The sequence below is a fragment of the Hesperophylax consimilis genome, chromosome 8, assembly GCF_061612785.1.
Source record: "Hesperophylax consimilis isolate HC1 chromosome 8, BYU_Hcon_1.0, whole genome shotgun sequence".
Classification (NCBI taxonomy): Eukaryota; Metazoa; Arthropoda; class Insecta; order Trichoptera; family Limnephilidae; genus Hesperophylax; species Hesperophylax consimilis.
The window spans coordinates 27,421,587-27,438,537 of record NC_142843.1 but is presented as its reverse complement, the minus strand read 5'-3'; the positions used below and the strand labels follow the sequence as shown (position 1 = coordinate 27,438,537).

Here is a 16,951-nt window from a genome sequence, read left to right as displayed (position 1 = left end):
TCGTCCTTTTTTATTTATTCGGACATGGGCACATGCCTGAACACGTGATAAGATATATTCTGAATTACTAATATTTTATTGGGAATGATCATGCAGTCACATTTTTAACAGTATCTTGAGAAAAAACGCCGCAATCATTTTTCTCTGCGTGATTTTGTTTGAATAAGAGAAAAAATAATTTTACAAGCGTAGGCAAATCACTTTAACTATCCCATAGCCAAGTGGGGGAGTAGTTAGTACCCAAAATTACTATCCTCCTTATATTAGCTTAAATGCTTGACACATCATTGAAGTATTTTACGTATTTCTGCACAAAATACATAAGTTACCATTAATAATTGCGATTTCTATAGTTTAAAAGCCCATAAGACAGAAAAATGCATGGGGTCGTCGAAAGACCCACTTGGTTACAAAAGTTTTGTTTGGCATCTTGGCCTCGCATTTGAATATATTTTGTGCACACCGATGGTATAGCTAATACGCGTCAAACTGGCACATTCAGAGTAATACAGTTTTCACCTAATAAATCAGCTCTACTAGATGAATAAAACTGTATTAAAGTCAGTTTATACGATGAACTAAATATATCAACAACTTTGGTGTATTTGTTTTAAAATTTTGAATTCGTCTCATAGGAGTATAATATTGCGATATTTAAGAAAAATTGTTATAATAATATGGTAGGTACTGTTCGTTACTATTCTGCTATTAAAATAGAACTACATTATTTTATATAGGCATATTGAAATGGTATTTTTTATTAGAGTAACTTTTTCAATTATTGGAAAAAAAATGTTTACGATTTTTGTTTTGTTAACGAAAATAAAATTCTTTTCCTTACACTTATAAGTATATTGTGAGTTTTAGAGAACTTGCTGGAAGAATCTTTAATAAAAGGGAATGAAAAGAAATTATGTTAAAAATGTTACTCAAAATTCGAATAAATAATCTGTACCGTTCCAATTTGCTAAATACAACATAACCCTCAACTGATGACAGTCATCAGTTACTCACTCACTCGAATAATACATTTTTGATTGTAAGTTTTTAATCACCCTAACAAGTCACATCTACGTGATAATTGGAGTAAGTCATAATTTTTAACTGTTTTTCAAGAGGTTTAGATTTATGGATGAAGTGCGAATGCATATAAAAATACTCGAAAAACTACTCGTATCTCGTCGAAATTTGTTCCACTATTAGATCGCGATGAGCGGTGCCCGTAGACCGGATTCGGTAGAGCGTTGGGAGAGTTGGAGGTCAGTTGGACGTAAAAAAAGCCGAACATATTTTTCGCTTCATGTCTCATCTAAATGTAATACATCAAAGTCCACATATTTATAAATAAATTGTGATTTTAAAGGGAAAGCGGCAACTCGCGTTTAAAAGGCGACCCTAACAAAATGTTTTCACTCAATTTCTTATGGGACCTCTTGAATGAAATATAAGAAAAACTTTATTAATTTCAGTGCTATTTGTAATGATCCGCCCTTAGAATACATCAAAGTCCCTTCACACTTACCGAGTAAAACCGTAGCAACGTAACGCAGAGATTGCAAATGAAAACTTCAGAACTTGTTTCAAATTCTGAAAGAATTCTGTAAGCTTCAGAGGGAGGGGGGCTCTTCCGCACCTACCCATATCAATCTTCTCTCCCCTAGAAGCGTCGTTTATTCGGCTGCCATCAACAAAGCCTCAGTGTGTCACCCTAATGTGATATACTACGATTCAACTTCAAAGGAACTTGGAAGTTCTCGGAAAGTTGACGTTTTAACGGATGATATTCTCATTGTATGATTATTGGTATGAAATATTTGCTGAACAGTGAACTTTTAAACTCACAACTGTTGAGTCAGTAAAACTGAAGACTGTGTGTAAATGCTTGAATTTATTTTATCACTTTTGTGCTCTAAGCTGCACAGCTTTGGTATTTTTGGTTCGTTTGGGTACATTGCGTGACGAGTTATTAATAAGTTCGTATTAGTTTATTTGTTTTGCGCTTCAGAAAAGGACCTCCATAAACGTTATGAAACGTATTTATTGTTGTTTATGTTATTTACAAAATCTAAAGTAACAATTGGTAGTATAATTGCAATATATATTGAATGTACAATGTACATACTTACTTTATACTTGAAACTTTGCTTTATGCACAATATTATTTTATTGAGATTATATGTTAAGGTGATGCACTACGTAGTAATGTAAAATCATGTGTTTTTGGTTTGAAAATTTGGTCGCTTAGAAATGTTTCAGATGCATTAATTAAATACTGCAAGTTGAATACAGCTTGGCCTTTGAAAGAATCGAGTATTTTTTAGATAAGTCTTTTTATAAGCTCAGAAAAAAATTATGTATAAGACCTGTGAAAACTGCTTTAAAGTTCAAAATCTCCTACTTACAAACCCATTTTCGGTTATGATTTTATTGTTTAATGTGGCAAATCTAGTTATTTACAAAATCATCGGAAAAAAAAAAATATTTATGCCTGAATATCCACAAAATAAAATCCACTTTTTGGCCATGTTTTTTTCTTGCATAAATCAAAACAGGCGGATGGTGTTAAGCGGGAATTTAAACCTTATCGCCATCTACGTAAGGGCTGTTATTGATAGCGACTCCATTTAAAATATTACACGACGTAGTGCATCGCCTTAATCTTATTATTAGCATTTGATTTTTTTTGTATTTAGTTATGCTATTATCCATGTATTATGTTACACTTACATACATAAACTGTCAATTTACTCTGTAAAAGCCCGATAGGGCGTTAATGAATAGTGAATAAATAATATTAGCGTAATACTTGTTTTATCTGAAATTATTGCATTAATGCTTGGCTCGATGGAAGAGCTTTTTATTTTTCAGCTGTTTCATCTAAAAATGCATTTTTTTCACAATTTTACTTTTCATGTGGTTTATATTAAAAGTGACTATTCTGAATAGCACATGATTGTAAAGATCCATTGATGTATTACAATTAAGATGCCAAAAAATTACACTTTTTTACGTCTAATAGACCTCCAACGCTCTAACTAAAACTACCAAATCCGGGCTACGCGTTCTGAATATCGCGTTCAATGGTGGAACACGTTTTGACGAGGTATTATTATACATTGTGCTAAGGGACTACTTGACTTACTGTAACCAGAAATTCCTGACATTATTTGGAGTAAAAACGGAAAATAAAATTTTGGAATCCGATGACTTTTTATGTTATTTTTTAAAATTTTTTTTCAAAACCAAAAAAAATTCTTCCCTCATCCGACCGACCAACCTCTAACTCTAACTGGCTCTATCCTAACAGTCCAATACCTACTAATCGAAGGCCTTAAAAACATTCTACCACGTAAAAATGGTAAAATATGGCGATTTATATCAAAAAGGATAACAAAAAGTTTAAAAAATGAAGTTATCCAAATGCATAAGGTTCAGAAAAACAGTCTATTCAAGATTTTTCATATTTTGGTCTAAATTTCAAAGTTTTACCAGGATATACTATGTTTTACCACCTTCCTCCACATACTTTAAGCCGGCCACTTTATGCATGTTTTACTATATTTTAATATGTTTTACCACGTGTCACCAGGTTTCAATGAAACTGAATTTGTAGTAATTCCCATGTCAATTGTCAATTGACACAATTCTGTGTCCAATTGGACATTTCTTTTTCCCATTTTTTAAGTTTTAAGTTTGAAAAAAAAAAATTCTAAATGTTACTGGATTACAAAATGTCAGCGACATTTGTTACTCCAAATAATGTCAGGAATCGCCGGTTAAAATAAGTCAAGTGCGATGAGAAAGTCGGGATTTTTTTTGTGGAATGAGAGGTCTTCTTTAAAACCCCAGTGAAAAGATATGTTTTTTTCAACATCAAATTATTAATTATGAACTTTGCAATTATATACTGCAGTTAAAAAAAGCTTACAACCACCTAATTGTATTTAAAGTTAAGTAATATTGTTAACAATTTTGTGTACAGGAAACTATTCAGGATCTCGGGTTGGAGACACCTGATGTGAGGCTTTGTTTTGTGTGTTTAAGGCATACTTTTTATACATTTACGCCCAGTTTTTATTATTCGTTCATTACTCTTCGTTTAAGTATTAAATTTTTACCCTGGAGTCCTATATGTTTTTTTTTATTTTTAATTTATTTTTTTAATAAATAGTTAATACATATCAACAAACAAGTCCTGCTAAGCAAATTGAATTGGCTTGTCAACAGGTGCTTAAAGTTTAGTTACATATACATTTTTATAAGTTATAATTTACATCTTATATCTACAGAGTCAACAATTTTTTCATACAATTTTTCATACATATTAAAGTAAATATTTTTTTTCCGATAGCCAATTTTTCACCATATATTTAACCTTATTCATAGACTTACATTGCTTTATAGTGTCAGGTAATAAGTTAATATCTTCGGTATGTTATATTCAAACGTTATCTGTCCATATTTATTATTAAATTTTGGAATTATTAACCCGTCATTGCGCGTGAATCTAGTACTGTATTTATGTTCTAATTTTTATTTATGCTGCGGGGTAAATATATACTGAATTATGATTTTTTGCCATAGCAGGTAAAATTTTGGCACTCTGAAACAGCAACGGTGTATTATGTCTCTGTTTAAAAATATAAGGAACGACTTGTAAGTTTACAATTGCGTTTTGTACAACTTCGACATGTTTCAGATTGGTTATAGTAATATTTCCCCATATGGTTAATCCATATCTTATAATAGATTCTGTCATTGACATATGCATTATTTTAAGTGTTTCAATTGATAGGAAACAATTTAATGTGTACATTCTGCCAGCAATTGATCTGAGTCTTTTACAGGTTTTTTTAATATGTTTGAAAAAGCAATCTACTGTAACACCAAGATAGACATATTCCGTAACTAATTCTAAGCTTGAAGTTTTAATTGGTTATTGTTTTGCTGGAATACGTTTAAATTAAATAAAATATTAAATAATAATACCTATCCAGCTACGAATAAAGACACAAACTAACTAAGGTTATTGTGAAATTTAACATTTAAACAACGTAAGTTTTTCTAGATCTAAAATAAACAATTACCTTTTTCTTGTTTTAATGGTCAAGTGTGCAAAATTTCACCAACCTCGGAATAAAATTGTAGATTTATATACAAATTCAATCCACGCCACCCACTTTCCACCCGCCACAAACACACTCAAGACAAGACACTCTAATCTATATATTAGATTTATTTAATATCCAGTGGGTTTTTACACGTAGGTAGTACAAATTTAACATGAGAGATAATTTTGAAACGTAAGAAAGACATAATAAAAATAAAATTACAATAGATAAAAATACACACAAGAAAACAAAAATCTTTTTTAAGTTTTACAAAAACAAAATAGAATGTTTAGAATAGTATACACATTTTATATGATCCACAAAATTCGCCAAGTTAACATTAAATATAGCGGTTTTTATATTAAAATGAAGTATAGATACATAAGCGGTGTCACACTGTGAGAAATCAATAGTTAGGTGAAATTGACGTGTTTGATGTTAACTTAGTGAATTTTGTGGAACATATTAAATACCTTTTCTTGAATCTTTGGTTGTCTCTTTGTAAAACAATCTGATCACTGTATTTAAAAAAAAGTTTTTTGTATGTATTTTGTGTCTATTGTACTTTTATTTTTATTATTTCTCTCATGTTCTAACTTATTCATCATGTCAATATTACACCACATATACTTATGTAAAAGCCCTACGGGCGTAAAACGAATAATATAAAAAAATGTCAATATCGCCTAACAAAGACTTGATAGTGACAATGAATTAATATGTAATACGCCACAATAATTGCATAGAGACAACGAAAACCTGTTTTGACAAACATGTTTTCAGTTTAAGCCGCGTGCACGTGTGCAAATAAGCTCTATCGATTTTGATTTGAGGTTCTATACATGTGTTGTGGAACAAATTCAGGGTAGTTAATTTACACGTGGATTTTATGTAAGCTATCCACATTTATGTGCACTAAAAACATGAAGCTGTCCGTTTGACAGACGAATTATTGAAGGGTATCCAGGAAACTACTCTCAGTAGACAGGGGTTAGCGAAAGAATTGATATTGGTTGGAGGTTAGGGTGATGTGCCCTTCTCTTCCTCTCTCCTTTCACTCCTCTACATTCTCAAGTCTCACAATACTCCTCATATTAGAATGGCAGAGTTTCCATGATCATGGGCATTTGGAAGTCTTAACAATATCATAAATTTATTTAAAAATGTTCTTTAGTGATTTTATAAATGATGCCAACTACGTCGTTGTTGAGTGGTAACAATCCTGTATCATGAATCCGGAGGTTGCGGGTTTAAATCACGTCGTGCGCAAGTACATTTTATTTGATTTGTGTTGAACAATTTGTACATAAGTTAATATAGTAAAGTACATTTTCAGCACAGTAAAAGACCAATATTTAGAATCGAAAAGTTGCTTGAAATGAATTCAACCATATTTGGTGACTATATGTGAATATTCAGGTATTTCTTATCTTCCCCATTTGCTTCCCCTCACCACTTCCTTTAGCCTCGCATCATACCCCAATCGAGGATAGTATAGTCTCACTGGCTCTAGACGGTTGGTAACTGTTGGAACTCTTGGGCGGTACTCACACAAAAAAAACTATGGAGTTAATGAGATTATGTAATCCCTAATGCTAGGTATCTTTCTCTATATGTGGAATATTTTGAGGCCTAAGTATTTAAGGAGTGAAAAAAAATATCAAGTCATTCTGAATGTTGGTCCCTCTGCCGATATTGAGAATATCTACTTATCAAATTGTGCCTTATGGGGTCAATGTAAATTATGAAATACAGCTACAGGGGGCACTATGTATGATCTGATATACTCGTATATCCCACATAGCAAAACGGACGTACTGACTCAGCATTGCATGACACAAGTATGGTGCTGTTTAATAACGTTTCCAAAACTGTTGACATTTTTAACAGTAAGCCTTCAAGCGAATGTACCCGCTATGATATCATGACATGTTCCTTTATTTTCTTTCTATCAATAATGTATCTAATAATATAATATTGTAAATGGAAAAACGATCTGTGATTAAAAAAAACAATACATTTTATAATGAATGGATTTTATACTACATAACGACTTATAAATATTGTTATAACCAAAAATTCAATAAATATCAATTAGTATTTTAATAAAATAAATTAATTAACGCCATCTATGAACACGTGGAATGTAACGAGCGTCGGGTTTAACCTTAAACTGTTATATATTACCTTTGTTAGAAATCAACTTGAATACAATTCTCCCGTCTATATAGGTATTGACAGAATATAAAATAAATTTTTACGTTTTCTTTAAGATTTAAAATGGGTATTCCAGCAATTTTGTTGAACTTTTAAATTAAATGAATATGATTAAATTGTCTGACAGAAGAATTTTCACTGACTTGGTATTTTTGTATGTAATTCTTAATTATGCATTTGATATATTATAATGAAACAAATATAAAACTTTTTTCCACTTTAATTTTATTGTCTCTTATTTCCCTGGAATACATGAAGCTTTCTAACTTGAATGAAAAAAAATCGATGCTTTTTTCTTTTGAAAATGTATTCCCGTTTCCTAAATAGGCCTTTGACGATGCAAAATATTCAAAGCTACTTGAAAGAAATTGCTCATTAATAATCCATAAAAAATCAATTGAGTTCTTATAAAGTAGAGTTCTGAAGTGCTTCTTAAAAAAATGAGTTTTCCTAGCAAGAAGAAAAACACATTTCTTATTTGAAGTTCAAAAAATGTATCTTTAGTAATTATAGTATAACCGGTACATAATGTTTTTGTACTTTAAAATAATTAGAATAAAATAACTTTGTTTTTAACACCACTTTTTTGTATTTATTTTCAATATATAAAAACCAACCGGTTTTGGTTCATCCTGAACCTTCATCAGGGTTATATAAAAACATATATGTCTAATTTCTAATGCCCTTTGAACCATCTTCATGCTTTGACTTATTATTATCTCCCATTCTTACTTTTATATTATTATTGTCATTGTTATTGTCTTCGCTCCTCATTTATATATGCTCTCCTTTCACTGTCATCTCTGTTTATAAAACTTATTCGTGTAATTAATATGTTGTTAATGTACTATTTGTCCGTAAATAAATAAATAAATAAATAAATAAATAAATAAATAAATAAATAAATAAATAAATAAATAAATAAATAAATAAATAAATATAAAATTAATAAGAGAGTTACATTGTATTTAAAGGAAGATAGAAGAGGGAGAGAGAATATCAACTTTGATTGGTAGGCAGGGGTGAAAGTAGGTGGAGGAGAGGGGAATTTGTTTAAAATGGGGCTATTTGACAAGTCTAATTATTTATTGAGTAAATTGGTTTTATTACCCGAGGTAATAAAACAGTATAAGTATCCCTACAAAGTGCTTGCTACATATAAACAATTAATTAATTTTTATAACCGCACAAATTTTTATTTGACTAATAATTACTATTCCAAGAAAACTGAATCCAAACTTGTTTAGATATTTTTTGAGGAATTTTTATTCACATTTGATTTTTAAATAAAAAATCTGACAGCTGATTCTTCTCACTAACTAATCCAATTCGTTTCCTGCCTCTATTTGCAATTGCAAACTAAAAGCAAATATTAGTGTAATGGATGTTTTAAAGGCTTGATTGAAAATACAATATATTAACACATAAATTAAACTAATTTGAATAATATTTACATCATTTTTCTTACACAATTTACTTATTATTATGTATTTTACATAATATCCAATAAGCCGCTTATTTCTTTTATTTGAACTAGTTGTTTTATGGTTCATTCCAGGAATATAATATTCCAACACTTTAGAAGCCCATTATGTCATGAAATGTTTCTGTAATGTATTAAATACATTAAGCAAATAAATAATAATGGTCATGCTGAAAGCCGTTTGCTCTGTCATGGTTTTATCGATATGTCTATCATTTTTGAAGGTTCACGCGATAAGCACAGGTGCCAACATGAATAAATTGTTTCCAAATGACCTAGAATCTAGATACTATATAGTTTTATCAAAAATAAGATGCACATGAATAAAAAAAACTGTCAATAAGCTGTTTAGGCTTATCTTAGATAAAATTTTAATTTCGGTTTTCATTAATGAAGGTAACTTGAAGACTAATGCTTCTTAAATTTCCCAGTATTTTTTTAAATTACACCCTTCCTCTCCCTTCAGTTTTTCGAGTAACATTAGGGCCAGAATTCATAAGCATTTTTAAAACTCAATGAATGCTAATGAAGTTTTAATGTTGGTTTAGGTCTGTTTGCCAAACCGTCCGAGCTAGGATTTGAGAAACGCGTAAATAATTATTTTAAAAAAAAAATCATAAATGCTTGCCAAACGTGGAGCCCTATTCTCATTTTGAGATTTAACCAGGTCTTGTTCCATAAATGTTATTACAGCGTGCTTTTATCTTAAGAATTTCCGCCAGTCAGTTCGTACAGTTAAAATAATTCTAATTATGTACATAAAATCCATATTACAAGGGAAATTATAAATTTCTAAAAGGTTATTCCTACTCGTACCGTGTATTTGTCGATCTGAGATTTTCTGCCGAACAAGAATCTATTGTTTTGAAATCTGAACACAAATCTTTTATAAAAACGTAATTTATGTTTATAACACTTTTATGTCTATAACCATACATATAAAAAAGCAACTCTCCGCGTAACGTTATTTACTAACTTAATTAACTAACGACTAACGACTTAATTAACTAACGAACTCCTGTATTGGTACACAGTCCTCATTCACTGATCGAGGCATGTCTTCTTTGGGATCCGTGACTTCTTCTATCAATCCTTTTTCTCGTTCATTCGCACTACATGTCAAAAACATCTATTGTCCTTTTTTTATTCCTAATCATTACATCAACCTTGCATTCTTTACGGATCTCCACATTTCTTACACGATCATACATGGTTTTTCAGTAAATACGCCTCAGGGATCTCATTAATACAGCATTCAGCCTACCATCATCCATAAGTTCCATGCCTCACTGCCATATATCAAGGTAGGCACCAGCAATCCATTGTGCTTCGCTTCTTTGACGGTTTTTTGAGTTACCTGCATTTGCCCTTCTTTCAATACCTTTGTCAGCTTTTCCATCTCTCGTAAACAAGCTTCCCAATTACACAAACTCATCCACCTGCTACAACTATAATGCACACCGTTTTTATACTCTCTCTTTCAAACACCATGACTTTAGACTTACATCCATCATTAACTCATTCTTCATACATACTTCGTTAATCCTATACACGAGAGACTGATCATCCATACTATTAGCAATTAGCAACGCATCATCAGCATACAACAAGCAACATACTTTCAGATTACTCAAATTCACGCCCAAACCCACCACTTTAAATTCTTGCATATAATTATCCATGTAAAGATTGAATAACCACGGTGACATTACGCAGCCTTGTTTAACACCTTTTGTGATATCAAACCACCCCGTAAAACTACCGTTTACCTAATACACACAACACTTCTTTCATACAAATATGCAATTGCCTATATTATGAGATTTCTATTCACACCAAACTTGGATAACACCTTTCATAGCTTTTTCCTGTCAGCTCATGCTTTTTGTGACTTCATCTTCACTGGCAAATTTATCTAAGAAAATAAATTAACACATCAAAATCACAGTGCTATTTTCCATTTATCAACGTTGAGCATTTTTTTCTAATTGTTGTACTTTTTTTGCAGGTAATCAGTGCACAACTCGGAATTTTCAAAATACTTGTGAACTTTGAAGGGACGGTGGGTGGCTAACAAAATTTCGGTAAGTAAAAATTTATGAACTTGTCTAATCTAATCTTTCGAAGATATCGCAAGTTGCTTTCACGTCATAATTCTAACGTTTTATTTGTTCTGATTTTGATATCATAATATGTATCCCTTACTCACACACGGTACCGTTTGCCACTGTTGTGAAGTAATTTAAAATCCAATTCTCCGAAACTTATGTTTTTCATTAACATAATTTATATAACGTCTCAGATAAATAAATACTAAACACTTGAAAAATGTTACTAATCTCGTATAAATTTGCCCAGCAATTCTTTTAAAACAACCCCTATACCTCCGTTTAATAATATCTTCGTCCTTTCATGAATAATTGCTTTTGCTTCGGTAATATTTACCATTGTTTGATGAATCCAAGCATTAAAAATGGAGAGCTTTATTGGTCAATATAAATACAGAACTAAATTTTAACTTGTTTGTAAGATTAAAATGTTTGTTGGAGTCGAAGGGTGTACAAGGGTAGAATTTGAAGGTCCTCCGGAATCAACATAAATAGCATTGCCCCCCAAAGAAGTGGTGGTGTTTCATTAATATATTTTTGAGTACTTCGAAAAAATAAAGAACGCTTAATTTTACCTCACCGAAAGATATTTTTATTTATTGAATTAGTAAAATTGTTTCAATAATACATAATAAATGGCATAAGAACAAAATAATGGTGAAATATATCTTTATAAGTATTTCTATACCAATGGAGAGAACTAGCTCTTAAGTTTAGTGTGGGGGTAAAAAGTATTAGGAGTGTATAATATAATACAGGATGTGATAACATTATAAAATTAAAATATGATTCGAAATTAAGTAACTGCATTTTATTAATAATGTAACGAGTGTTCAGTTTTAAAATAATAATAATAATAATTTTACACTTTTCTTGAATAACACCAATTCTTCGGGAAGAAATTGATTCAATCTCTTCACAGTAAATGCTGTAGTATTGAACGTCAGAATTTGAATGTAGGTACGCACATCCCAATATTATTTTTTCGTTAGAAGTGTTCACTTTGACAAAAATTTGCTCTATGCTTGGGTTCTTCGTGGATATTTTTGAGGAACTGAGATTTTTTGAGATAGCAATGGCTACACCACCCCCTCGTGTTTTGGCACTTGTTTTAGAATTTTTTACGGTGCGGTATATATTAAAATTAGGGAAGCCTAATTCGGCAGATATAATTCCCGAGTCGAGCCATGTTTTGGATAAAAATAAAATATCACTGCTGATGGTTGCTGCCGATGCTACCAAAATGGGAAGTTTGGTGCGGATCCCTCTAACATTTTGGTAATAGCACTTTATTATTTGTTGTCGTAGTTTTTTGGTACACAATTTATAATTAAATATATATATATATACGCGCTAGTCCAGTCATTAATTCGGTTTGGAATTATTGGATGGCGAGGTTATTCTATAAATAATGTTATATTCGAGAGTATACGAGTAGCCATTCTAAAAAAATACATTTAATGTAACTCGACATAAATTTTATTAGGTAAACATCACGATCGTTCATATTGTTTCTGGCAAAGGCAGGCAATTTAAAATAGAGATTAATAGAAAACAGGATAAAATTTTGGTTGGGAATGATGAGGTACCTATCTAGTAAAAAAATTTTTTCATTAGAATCGGAGACGAGTTTTAGAATATTTCAGAGATGTGAAAATAATTTTCTTGACAATTAAACATTAAAACTTGAAATAGTGCCACGCGTACCGTCGGTCGATGAGTTGGACCGCGGTGGCAGCGCGTGACGAATCACGCTGTCCTAGGGCTCTTCATTCAATCACCTACTTATTATTACAGCAAGCGACCGACTTTCAGCCTTAATAAATCGTTTTAATGAGACCCGTCGCTCTTTCTTTTATAAAAAAGTCTGAAAAGTTATAAAAATTGTTTACACATTGTTTTTACAATATTATCCTACTTCAAAAATATATTCTCCATTGGCGCAGTCCTTCGCCACACCCTTCGACACCCGTTCTCCTCCTTCTGCTGCAATTCTCATCCACGCACTCTAGCTACCTTATCCTCGTTTTCTTGTTGTTTGTGTTTACGTTTTAGTTACAAATAAGTAGATAATAATTTGAAAATCTCCTACTACCACCACGGTAAGCGGAAAATGTTGTGATAGAGGCCTTAGCCAGCCTCAGCTTACTGAGACACAAAAGCGATGTCAACTCATCCACTGCCTATGGATTGATTCCATTGGGGCACCCACGCAGCCATCATTTTTGGCCTCCAAACATCCGGTATTTTTCCACGCGACCAACCCATTGCAGTCTTTGGGACCTATAGAATCTTACACTGGTCTCATGATCTATTTTGTTTTCAAGTTTGTGATTCATCTTTATCCAAGTTCCGTTTTCTAGCATACCTTAGGTAGATTTTTCAAAGAATTTTAGGCTGAAAGATAGCTAGTTTGATCTCCTTATCTTTTGGCCCAAGGCACCATGTCACACAACTGTAGGTTAACTGGTATTCTTTTCGTTTTATAAATGATCAGTTTGATTCTGTTGCAAAGTACCGTTATTTATTTTTTAGTTCTTTCATACCTGCTGACCTGCACTGACACTGACATCCCGACTTGTCTCTTACTGACGCGTGCTTATATATACATAGTTTTTGACGCGTTCATTCGGAGTTCAAGCTATTCAGCTTCTCCTTATAAGGTGGCACTATGCTGGATCTTGCTCTATTTAGATTTGTTAGACTATACAGTCATGCATGTGACATATGGTTTAAACAGCCCCTTATATTTATTTTACTTGCGATGAGCTCCAATACAAGATTTAAAATACTGGTAGAAAGCGTATCCCCCCATCGTACTCCAGTATCTCCAGATAGTTGGTTGCGTACATGTATGACTGTTTTAAATTCTGATGCGATAGTGTGATGTCTAATTAGTTTGACAAGTTTTAAGGAGAGATCCAGTATTTTTAGAAAGTGAAGCATAATTTTTTAAATTATCACTACCGAAAGTTTTTTTGAAGTCAATCAATATTTTTACAAAAAAAATTATTTTAGAGTGTTATTAATTGAACTCCTGTATTTTTGTATATGCATCCCTTAAATTCCTACCCGAATTCTTATCTTTTTGGGGAACAATACCTGTCGGTAATATTCAGTTTTCCGACTGATTTACTCCAGGCCATTGTTACTTAATCGAGGTAGGTGGGCTAGAAAACTTATAATGAGATTACTGAAACTTGAATAACCAAATAATAGAGCATTCCACTGGGAATGAGCTTTGAATTAAAATAAATTAGGCCTTCTTTTCTTCTGTTCTACCTTGAAATACCAAACGTGATGTCAAAAATACCTAATTTGTCCCCCCTTGGAATGATAAGACTAAACCTCTTTTAATTTAAGTGTCCGCCGTATCTTTTGTGTAATGAGACAAGGGTTTCCTTCTTAATTTGTTTAAGCCGACTTGAAGGGTATTTTAATCTAATATCAATGTAGAAACATCGTTGAAAAAAACAATGGTTTCCTTTAAATTACTATTATAATTAGTTATGGTTATTTGACGTCAAAGTCAGATTTACTCTTTTCCATATAAATCCCCTGCCTTGCCTTCTCAGCGATGGTATTGTAACAGCACCAACTTCATCACCACGACCACTCCACCATCGTTCATCTCCGCTTCAAATGGTGTTGACCATCGGCATAGAAGTTTTGCCGTCGATTTCGTTCACCGACGCGGTGTAGATAGCACAACATCTTTCATTTGGTTCACCTTACCTTTCCCAAAGCATAAAATATATATGACCTTAAAAAATAGGGTGTACTAATTGTAAATATGCGTGAACAATATTTTGCGAAATTGCAAAACTATGACGGTTGACGAGCCAGTCGATAGGACAAAAGATGAGTTACCGCATGAATTCTATTGTACTTACAGAATATTGATTTTGTTTTTTATTCTAAGAATTTATAATTTATTGCTATAACTAACGTAATTACAAATCTCTTATCGTCAAATTATAAATTTAGATTGCTTTTTGGATGTCTTAACTTATCATTGGTTTATGTACTTAATAAGTGTAAGTTTTCTATATAGCGCAAAAATATATTCGCATGGATTTTAGTTTTGTACCGTACTAAAAATACTTAACTTGGGAAGATTTAATAATAAAAAAACCTAAAAAAGCACTCTCCAGAAAAGTATATATACAGGGTTTTCCAATAAGAGGTGTTATTTTGATATTCAATCGTAAAAGATCAATGGTTTTGTTGCTTGTGTGGCACGTGACGCCATTTTGTAGAAAGTAAACGTTGTTCAGATCAATATCATCTAATTTCGGCCATAAAAAATCATTAATCATCTCTCGATAGCGCAAATCATTCACCACAACTGTTGCTCCAACCTCATTTTCGAAAAAGTAAGGTCCAATGACTCCGCCGGACCATACACCGCACCAAACAGTCACACGTTGAAGATAGAGAGGCTTTTAAACAATAACTCTTGGGTTTTCCGAGCCCCAGATGCGACAATTTTGCTTGTTGACGAAGCCACCGAGGTGGAAATTGGCCTCATTCATTCAAGATGATTTGCATTTGATTCACTCAAGTGACTTTTAATAATTTCATTGCATTGTTGAAGCGTGTATCGTTCTACTTTTATTAATGGCATAGTTTCTACTTGTCAAATGTCAAAAATGACAGCTTTAAAAGTAACATCTACCGAAATAGCGGGCTATTTAAAATAACACCTCTTATTGGAAAACCCTGTATATGCTATTTTCAAATAGTTGCATACTATATATTTTAACGGTATTGCGTTTTACCAAAAGCCTACAATATTAGAATTTCGTACAACTCCAGTGAAATAGTGGAAATATTAATTATAATATTATAAAACTTAAGTCGTTAGAGGTGCTAGTGTGGCTTGTTGACTTTGACATTCACTTCAATGGCTGCAAAATGAATTTATTTGGTACTTCCTGGCGGTGTTTTGCGATTTCTAATTTGTATTTGGTCAATATTGATAGAAATTAGAAAAAAATATATCAAAATGTCCCAAAAAGTAGGTTCCATGTACGCAGTTTCGGATGTAATAATTTATTAATAACAAAAACACTCAAAAGTCGTTTTCAGGATGCCAAAAATTGGGTTGGTGAAATATGTGATGGACCAAGGTCCTTCCCGAGGTAAATGATATAAACCGTCATAGTAGAGCCATCTATCGGAACAGACACATATGAATTACAGGGAACTGCATGCAAAGGTGGGAGGTTTCCTTTAGGGTTGCGACGGAAGGGTTGGATTGCCCAATCATGGTCACATAAAAAAAAGGGGGGCGCGACTTTCTGACAGGACAAAGGAAATTACAGATAGGGGGTGTGTTTAGGCTTTGATTTATATGGCATCGACCTTGGAAATATTCCCAGCAAATGATTAGGTGAACGAACGGAGTTAGATTCAAGGATGAATCACTTGACATTTTAGGGGTCCAAAACCTTTTTTTGAGGCGTAGCATCACTCGGACGAAGCGAGATTTGGTGGCAACAGGTTTGTTACTCGAGGTTAAAAGAAGTAAAAAGGTTGTCGATTTCTGGCACTCGAAAGTGTTGATTTTGGGAAAGTGGGAATAAATTCGAACATGGTTTTGCATCATTTATACAGTAATAATCGTTATAGAAAGTACTAAATTTTACGCGTGGCTTATGGAAGACGAGAATACATTAAAATTAATAGATAAACGATTAGAAGAGGAATTATGACCAAGTACATACGGGTTTGTTATGAAGGGGACTTGAACCCTCTGATTAATGTGAGGTGAGAGGAGAGACAAAGACAAAAGATAGGCGTGTGGCAGAATCATTAGGGTCAACACCCATAATTGCAGAGAGGAATCGTGAAAATCCAGTAATAATTCTTGGAATAAAACTGGCCAAAGAAATAAACAGGTTATCAAACCAATGCGGTCTCGGACGGAAGGCAAAATATAAGCGACATGATGTGTACTGGGACATTTCACCTAGAACGAGTACCGAAAAGGCCTTAGGAGGTTGGAATAATCGGTGAAAAGTGATAGT

General features: G+C 32.5%; 1 protein-coding gene across 2 annotated transcripts in view; it reads left to right on the top strand.

The window, feature by feature from the left end:
• The window catches only part of Rbfox1 (RNA-binding Fox protein 1), a 731,414-nt gene that overhangs the window by 98,272 nt on the left and 616,191 nt on the right, over positions 1-16,951 (top strand). The window contains exon 2 of one of the 2 annotated variants that reach the window (XM_089634056.1): positions 10,820-10,895. The exons of the other annotated variant lie outside the window; for it this stretch is intronic. The gene's annotated coding sequence lies outside the window, so the exon portion shown is untranslated. The remainder of the gene's footprint in view (positions 1-10,819; positions 10,896-16,951) is intronic. 2 annotated transcript variants of the gene reach the window in all.